A 9,521-nucleotide genomic window follows, 5' to 3' on the forward strand; every position below is an offset into this window, starting at 1 on the left:
TGAGAAAAAGTGAAAATTTAAATTGTTTGGGAAATAATTTCAAATATTTTATTTTCTGGAAAAAAAATTCAAATATTATTTTTTTTCAAAAATCCAAAGCTATTCAAGAAGAAATATTATTAGATTTTTTTTTAATGTTCTAACTCGCTAATGATCTTCCCCCTTTCTTCCCTTTTTATGATTGTATGATTTATGATATAAGTTCTCCTTTTTTACGGTACAAATAATCATTTGTTTTTTAATTTTTTGATGCATTTTCGAATCGAAAATCCATACCTTAAAACTTTGAGACACGGGGAATCAATCTTGTCTTATGAAAAAAATCAACTCACTAGTGGGGAAAAAAAAACAACAATGCAATAATTGAATATTCCCCAGATTATCGATATATTAGTGGTGTGATTTATGAATATTTTAATAAAAACTACTAAAATATAAGTATGCTGAGGCACATTATAAAGTTCAAACGGGCATAGTGATGAATTCTTAAATACATATTGACCATGAAGTTTAAATAGATCAAAATGAAATGAGAGTATTGATTAATAGTTAGTAATTAGAATAATCAATGTTGTAATTAAATAAGCCTTTTAAGACGAACAAATTGCAACTTGCACAATCTACTTATACAAAATGCAACAAGTACACAACATACCTATATGGTTATAAATAAAAATTTTGAGCATGCCCCTGAGCCTCAAACAAGCTCCAATATGCATGCAATATAAATTTTCCAGTACTAAAGAAGTAAAGAACTTTATTCATCCCCTTTCTGCAAATAATTCATAGTCTTCTTCAAAGTCAATTTTCTAATTCCGCAATCCAGAAAATTACCTGAAAAAGGGGTTATCCTAAGTTGCAAATAGACAGTCCAGTATTTTTGGAAAATATATGTGTGCATTTTTTATTTCTATTACAATTTTTTTTTAATGAACTTAAGATATAAGGAAGTTCTTTTTTTTAAAAGTTATACCGATGTAAATAGTTGTGTAGACATGTTTTAATATTAATAGGAACGCTGAATCCTCTAAACATTTAGCCTGCATTGCTCTTTTGTGCATGAAAATGTATAAATGAGCGGATACAACTACTTAGTTGCTTAAAAAATTGGGCCCTTTCATATTGAATTTATATAGCTTTTGACGTCATATTTCCATTTTGATTATTTTCAAGTGACATTATACGCTCATTTTATAAACCACAAAATTATTTATTTAGTAATTTGAAAAAACTTTTGGCTTAAGGAACGTTTTCTATTTTTCAATCCATTAATATTTGTCAATGTGAAATAATATTTATTTAATAATTTCGTACACTTTTAAAAAAAATCATGAATGTTTTCTTTTTAGCATGCTTAAAAGTGCTTGAGTTTGTTTCTCAAAGCATATGTATATTTAGGTACACAATAAAATGAATAATATTGGACGAGTAAACAAGTGTATTCGTGCTACATTAAATAAATAAGTATAAAATATTAACGTTGTTTATTTGTCATGATGGCAGGATTTTTCTAACATTTTAGGAGCATTCATTGAAAATTTTGGATTTTCTAATTATCTGCAATACTTCTTTAATTCATGTGTGTTTTTCTTCTTCATCGCTTTAGCTTTGAAAAGGTGACATTGTGTTGTATTGTGATAATATAAAAAAGATATCGGGAGAATAATTGTCTTAAATGAAACGTCCTCTAATCAACTATGACAAAAGAGTTAGTATATACTTACACACCACGCTGGTAGCAACATGAGATTTAATATAAACAGGGACAGATAAGGACAACTTCATATATATAAAACTCTAAACATATCACGGCATTACTTATAACAGGCCCTGCATTGTACTCAAACTAAGCTGTACCGTTAATGAACAGACAAATACCCTATGTATTTTGTTGTCGGCTGTCGATTCACTCAGCTCACTTGATACGTCATGGCTATTTCATAATTTATTCATTTTGATAAATAAACGAAGTATGCAATATTTATGAGTTATGATCCGTTTCCAAAAGTACGGGAATACAATTTCTTGTTGATCCATCGTAGTCGTATATTTACATATATATATATTGGCCATATTATTAGAATGATAGTCTGGGAGTACTTGAGAAAACAAATAGTAGTTGATGTTAATGACTTATTTTTCTGTTTCTTTTTTGTAGAAAAGGTTGTGAGGTACAATAAAGGTAACGAAGTGATATATACGCAGATCAGTATAAACATAATAATCAGAGATGTGAGTAATTAGGAAAAAATTACGATCAGATATTCACTGCAATATAGCCATATAACGATCAAGGCCATTTGCAAACAGCCAAGCGATCAATTTAATTACGATCTTATTCAAATATTTAATTTTTTTAAACCTTTAGCTGAACCTTTTTTAACTTAAATAAACGTAGAAAAAAAAAATAGTCTACCAGCGAATAATAAAATATCTACAAAAATCATTTCTCTTCTAGCTTTTTATTTGACATTAACAGGAGCTGATTCTCACAGTTTTCGTCTCTCAGTCTCTGTTTAGCCCTCCTCTGGATCTGTTTGTCCTTTGAGAACAAATGCTCGCTGCTGGCATGACTGGAAAGGACGAAATTGTAAATTTGAAATACCTTTTTGACTCTCTAGTAGGCCAAGATCATTTCCAGATCTTCAGTCATCACCTTACGTTATATTACCATACAATATTGCCAAAAATTTGAATTCATAAATATCGGCCGAAATCAGTTCCTCCAACATATCTAAGGATCGAGACCCAGTCAAGACCCAGGTTGTAAAGTCTGAGACGAAAATTCATACCGAGACCAAGACCATTATCTTTAGTTCGAGATTAATGCCAAAACTTTATGTGTCGACACCAAGAAATTAATCAGAATCATTTGTCCATTGAAATGAACGCTTTTAATATTGACGTCATATTAGATGAGTGGCTGTGTGTTTTGTCAAAACCTGTCTTTCCCTCCCAGCATTCCGTACGATACATTAAATTGAAAATTATACCAATAGTGGCGTCATAGACTGTGAGTAGTTGAGTGTTTTATCAAAATCCTTAATACGACCGTAGAGGGTATTTGTTAAATGATATAAGATGCCTAAAATATAGAATATATAAAAGGGAACTTTATATTTCTATTAATCTTGGTACTCATTAGATAAGGTTGATAATTTTGGTAAGAATAGAAAAGCGTGCAAGGAGAAGAGAAGGAATACTTATGGAATCATTGATTAAATAATATACATCTTCTATCAAGAACGTTATCATTCCCGCCTTTATTATTCAATATTAATATAATATTAGATGCTGATAGTGGATAGAGAACTGAATAAAATGCCTAAAATAACGTCGCCTTCTGTCTGGATTTCTGAAAATGGAGACCCAGGAAAATACTTACCGGATGAGAAACAGATAGCTTGTCGGATTTATCGATATAAATGTGCCTTTAGTCCCCTGACTAGAATTACATGACATTCATTATCCTCATCTCATAAAAAAAAGTATGGATATTCATCTATAAAATCAAGTTAACGATGAATACATCAAGTCAGACTTTAACTTTGATCTCACAAAGATGCCTATTGCATGTAATATAACCTTATCCATTGCTAATCATCCTACGTTCAAAAAATTTATAGAGAAATACACGGGTAAATTCTTCCCTTCTCGAGGAACCATCATTAATTAATGGAGGATGTTGGTAATGATGTCATTTATGGAAATGCCTCCATTGTAACCCAACTATTGGACTGATAAATATGAAAATTTGTAATTACGTTTAACTCATTAAATTCAACGAAAAAATTTAAATTTTTAATTACCATGGCCTTAGTGACCTTTTTATGACCTTTTCACTTAAATTGACTATTTAATTCAATTTTATCACATAAAAGAAGAAATAAAAATCTAAGTCATCCTATTTGAAAAAGGTACCTACAAAAAATATATATAAATGGAATAAAGTTATGTTCTTTTTTCTTTATGATGAATCAAATAAATTAAACAAGGAGTACATAAATATTTATTAAAGCAAAGCAATTTGTTTTGAAACTATGATTTCAAATACCGGCAACAATAACAGAACTTGTGTTCTACTTGAAAAATTACCAGGCAAAAAACTTCTACCATTTGCTTGAAGACACCATATAATGGAATTAGTTATTGAATTTACTTTCCAAGAGTGTATGGGTGACGTGACACATCGTCACAGGATGTTCCTTTGTTCAAAAGATTCAAACAAAATTGATCATCGATCAACAACATAAGCTATAAACATGGAACTGCAGATGAAGAGGGGGCCAGTCTTTCGGAAGGCATTCGGAATTGAACTATTAAATTTGCAAGAGATAATCTTAAAAAAATATTAAAGAGAAGAAAATAAATAATTATTAAAACTATTAATTATATTTATAGTTTTGCCCCTGAGGAGTGTGGAGTTAATTTCATGTCGCCAGGTGCAATGCACCGTGTATTTTGATCTCAAGATTTGGAGATTTGGATTATAATTCAAATTAACTCCAAGGGAAGAACGAGGATTGTGTGATGTTTGTATTTTCATAGTAAGAGTATGTATCAAAACTTGAGTCAATGCATTTCAGGCCTCCGTTTCTCTTTAAAACTATATAATGAAGTTGTTAATTGAATATTCTTCAATTAATAGACACATTTACAAATCCATCCCTGGCAAAAACTAATTTGACTCACTTTCTTCGTTGATAGAGTAAGTTTAACTAAAAAACGAAAAATGATAAGCTCTCTCGAAGTTAAGCACAGGAGGACAAAAAAACCTTGAGCAATGGTTTAATACATAAAAATATTTAATACTTTGTCACGAAGAAGTCAAAAAAAAAACAAAAAAAAACCAGGAAATTTTGGAGCTGCTTGATAGTTTTTAGAAGTTGACCCAGCACTTTGGAATGGTAGGAAAGACTAAATAAAGGTATCGGAAAAAGTTGATTTGCTCCACGTTGGGGAAACAGGAGTGGCACTCATCATCTGAATATAGTGGGTTAATAACAAATGAAAATTCACAACAACAATAAGAAAATATTTACCAAAAGTTATTAGCATTTGTCTAAAACTTACAATAAAAATTATTTATAACTACTATGATATTATAAAAAAGTATAAATATACTGGTTTGAAAATAAATTTATATAAACTGAATAAATCTTGAGTCTAAATATGTAAATATAAATAAAGTAACAAGTAAGTACTTGTTACTTTATTTGATATATCATCCAAAAAAAAAAGAATAAAAATATATCCAAATGGTTTTTTTGTAGATACCATCTTCGACTAGGGTTTCTTAGATTTCTATTTCTGGTTTTATGTGTTCAAAATTGAATTTTAATGGTCCATTTCTGTGCATAGGTAACTAAAACCATGATTATTAAAAATTAATTTTTTTTTACTGACTTTAATGTGACTTAAACGTAATTGCAATTTTTTATGTTTATCAGTTAAATAGTAGATTTATAATATGCTAAAGAAATAGAAAAAGTATCTTGAGCTAAATTTCAATCAACTTCAATAGACGTTATTTTGAAGATAAAAATATTATTTTTATTAAACTAATTATAAAAAATATTTTTTTGTAATTTAATAAGATCAATTTATTGTTGTTACAAATTTTTTTTAATCGGAAGCATATGGAGAGTATTTAAAAAAAATACTATGTTTTTTCTTTAAATACCTACCTCTAAATATTTTTCAAAACTGTTCAAACTTTCCTTACATGTATTTTGTACAATTAGGAACTATTTTTTAACTGAAGCCATTACTTTTCCAAAAAAACAACAACAAGATTTTATTATCACCCTAGTATCCGTGGCACTAAGGGCTATGATGTTGAAAAAGAAGAAAGAATTTACAGCTAAGAATGAAATAAGATATAATCCAAGATGGATTCTGAACTGTACCATTCTAAAAGCCAGTGTATACAAGGAAAAAATACATCATGTAATGATTATTCTTAGATTTGTATTATGGAGAGGATTGAGATTTCAAAAGAGTTCCAAAACAAGGAAAAACTTGGACAAGAATTGCAATGTCCTTTACATATACCAAAGCCACACAAAAGAAACACGCAATTAAAAGTCTACTTGTTACCGTTAAGCTCCGGAAACATTATCTCCGAGATTCTTAATACAAATTATAAAAATAAATTCAAGGAAATTGACTTGAGTAAAAAAAAGAAATACCATCTCCTACAGACAGTTCTAAACCAGAAATCCCAGTTGGAGTATTTATTTGATAATAATAATGAACTACAAGAGAGTCACTCAGCTGTTAAAACTATTGTTACCAACTCCTCCGAAAAACTCAATATCAAGAATAGTTTTTGAATTTTAGAAGCAAATGTTTTCCAATACACAAACTTGCTTTAAGTAAGTTCTTAGACCTGCGGCTTCTACAGTCATTTCTTGTAACATTCTTCTTTAAAAATATCTCCAAAAGTTTACTTTAACTTACGCTTGAATAGAACATTTTATACCGTACTGCCCTTAATACTGATTATTGATTAATTTATTGCATATCTGAGAATATTATTTTTGAAGAAAGTCTTAATCGTGTTCTACATAATACTGTATTTCATATTTATTAGAAACTATATATGTAGAGCGATAATTTCTTCCTCTATTAGGTGGTTTTAGTTATCAAATGATGATAAAAATATATTACATATATTAAAAGCAATACCAAATTGCCATTTTGGAAACAGTATCAAATTATGTTTATTGTTAATAGTTGTTTTTTTTCCATTGGAAGATATATAAATATGAATTATTGTTCTTTTTATGGTTTTTTTTCTCAAAAAAATAGGTATATTTCAAACATAAATAATATCATGAAAAAATAAATTAAGTAAGGAATGTAAGAATGAATAAAAATCATAAATAAACATTCTAGTTTAAAATTATCCCCTTTAATTATAGCCCATCATCCCATTTGTATTCCTTTGAAACATAAAACACCAAAAAAAAAAAAAAATTCATAAAAAAATATGCAAACATAGAAAGAGCTAAAACAAACACGTATTGATAAAAATTACTTTCTAAAATCAAAAATACACATACAGCAAGTAACATAAACATACAGTCACAACTAAAAAAAAACAGATCTAAAGAACGTTCATTATAACAATATCAAATAAAAATAATACCACAAGACCCAAAAGACGTTGCTTACCTTATTTTTTACTTTCCTGGAATCTATCTATAGATTTAAGTTTATGATAATATCTAACCGACCAAGAAGGAAAATATCGAACCAAATCCGAGACGAAGTTCCAATCCAAGGAATACGCAAGGAAAAAGCAGCAAATCTTACTAATATTTTTTGCTACTACTATTTTAAATATTGTTAGTTGAAATAATTTAAAATCAGACATGACAATGATTTAAAAATATCTAACCTCTATAATATTTGTTCCATAAATCCTCTTATATCCAGAAATAATTGGATGATCCGTGGTATTCTTTGTCCTTTTTATAAGATCAGAATAGTTTCATTTTAGTTTTGCAAAATGTCTTCAACAAATCCTTCATCCAGTATGTGCTCAAATAGTCCCAAAAAAATATTTAGTATATATATGGGTGTTAATCATTTATTGGTCAGGGGAGGGATATAAATTATCGAATTATGAAAGCTTGCTTGGTTTGTTTTAAAATGCCTAGGTCCGATCAAGATAAATTGAGGTAATCTCACAAAGTCTGTAATTCTTGTAGACTTGTCATTTCTAATATAATATGAGAATTCAAAATGAAATAGTCCAATTGAAAATGGGAATGGTCCAGCTCAAAATGGAATAGGTTCAATTCTATCCAATTTTAGTATCATTTTTTTTCATAAGTACTGCAAAATCGATCATATCTTTAATAATTAGAAAGTTGCACCTTTTTTTAAGGCCGCAATATTCAAAATCTGCTAGTATATATTAAATATTTAAAACGTTGCACCTTTTTTTAAGGTTGCAATATTCAAAATCTGCTAGTATATATTATAACTTTTACAAAATTGCAACTCTTACACAATATTTATAATTACATACCTCATGGGCCAAATATATTACGTTCAGAGAAGAAGGGTATACGAAATTGACAAAATCTAAGATGTTCCATGATGGAGGGGTTAAAATTTTGGATGTTTAAGCAGATGTTATATACATGCCCCCATATATTAGAGAGAGGAGTCTTGTGTTTTACCAACTTGCTGAAATTGTTTTATCAGGTTCATTTATCTCTATCTCTCAATCTATTATATATTCAATACAAACGTCCTAGATAAATGAAAATTTCAAATTTTGTATAGACAATTGAAAGTTTGATTTTCATTTGTTAAATACATCAAAGTAACTTGAAGAATTAATATATTGAGAACGGAAGCATTATTTTCACACAAGAAAAAAAAAAGGAAGATTGCTGGCTTTAAATCAGTCGGTGATCGGTGAAGGCCAAAGCACTCAAAATCCCCATATCAACTGCAGATAGATGGATCAAAAGAGGAGACAAAAAGGATACTAGAGAAGGTAAATGTTACTTCACAGTCAAAGGGGCATTTGGACTATATGGAGTACATCATTGATGAAAACCCAATAGTTACTCTCGGAAAAATGGAGTCTGTTGTAAGAATTAAATTTGGAATCCAATTAGGAAAGCAAACAATACCCAATAATATTGATTCAGTGATGTATACTTTTAGAGCCGTGAGATATGAGTCAGTAAGGGCGAACATCTTAGATAATAACAATAAAAGTAATTTTTTTTTTAAACTTTTAGAGTGCTAAGGAAAAAACATAACAATTGTTTAAATGGATCAAAGTAATTTTAATATACATATTTCCCAGAGAGAAGGTAGACCAAAAAAGGTATAAGGTGCGCTACAATTGCTGCTGGTTGTAAAGGAGCAAATATACATATGATTGGAGGAGGGTGGGTACACAATTAAATAAGCAGAGGCTCGTTTAAGAAAGAAAATGCTCTTCAATGGATGAGAATATGTCTAAGAATCGCAATGCAAAAATATGATGAACCTGTTGCACTTGTAATCGATAATGTTCCCTGTCATTCGATAGTATAAATATACCTTTTAAGTCCTCATTATATGTGCATTACTTTGACTTTAAACTCTAATATTTATACAAACTCTATTGCTTTCAATATTATACATTTATTACAATGTATACACTTATTATTCGACTACCCTAAATATAAGTTTGAATATCCTCGTTTTGAATTGAACTATTCCATTTTGTAATGGAATAAATTCTTAACTTGGACTAGTCCTTTTTGAATTGGACTAGTCCGTCTTGAACTGGACTGTTCTCATTTTGAATTTGACTAACCTCATTTTGAATTGGAAATATTATAGTTTTAAGTCAATGATACATGGGAAAATGGAATAGGAACCCCGTTTTCTTGAGAACCAAAAGATCATTCCTCTGATATAAAATAATCATGTTCAAATATACGTCTGAATCTCATAAATAACATTTTCTAATCCTTCATACTTAATTAAATATATGTATTTAA

The sequence above is a fragment of the Lepeophtheirus salmonis genome, unplaced genomic scaffold, assembly GCF_016086655.4.
Source record: "Lepeophtheirus salmonis unplaced genomic scaffold, UVic_Lsal_1.4 unplaced_contig_791_pilon, whole genome shotgun sequence".
In the NCBI taxonomy this organism is placed as follows: Eukaryota; Metazoa; Arthropoda; class Copepoda; order Siphonostomatoida; family Caligidae; genus Lepeophtheirus; species Lepeophtheirus salmonis.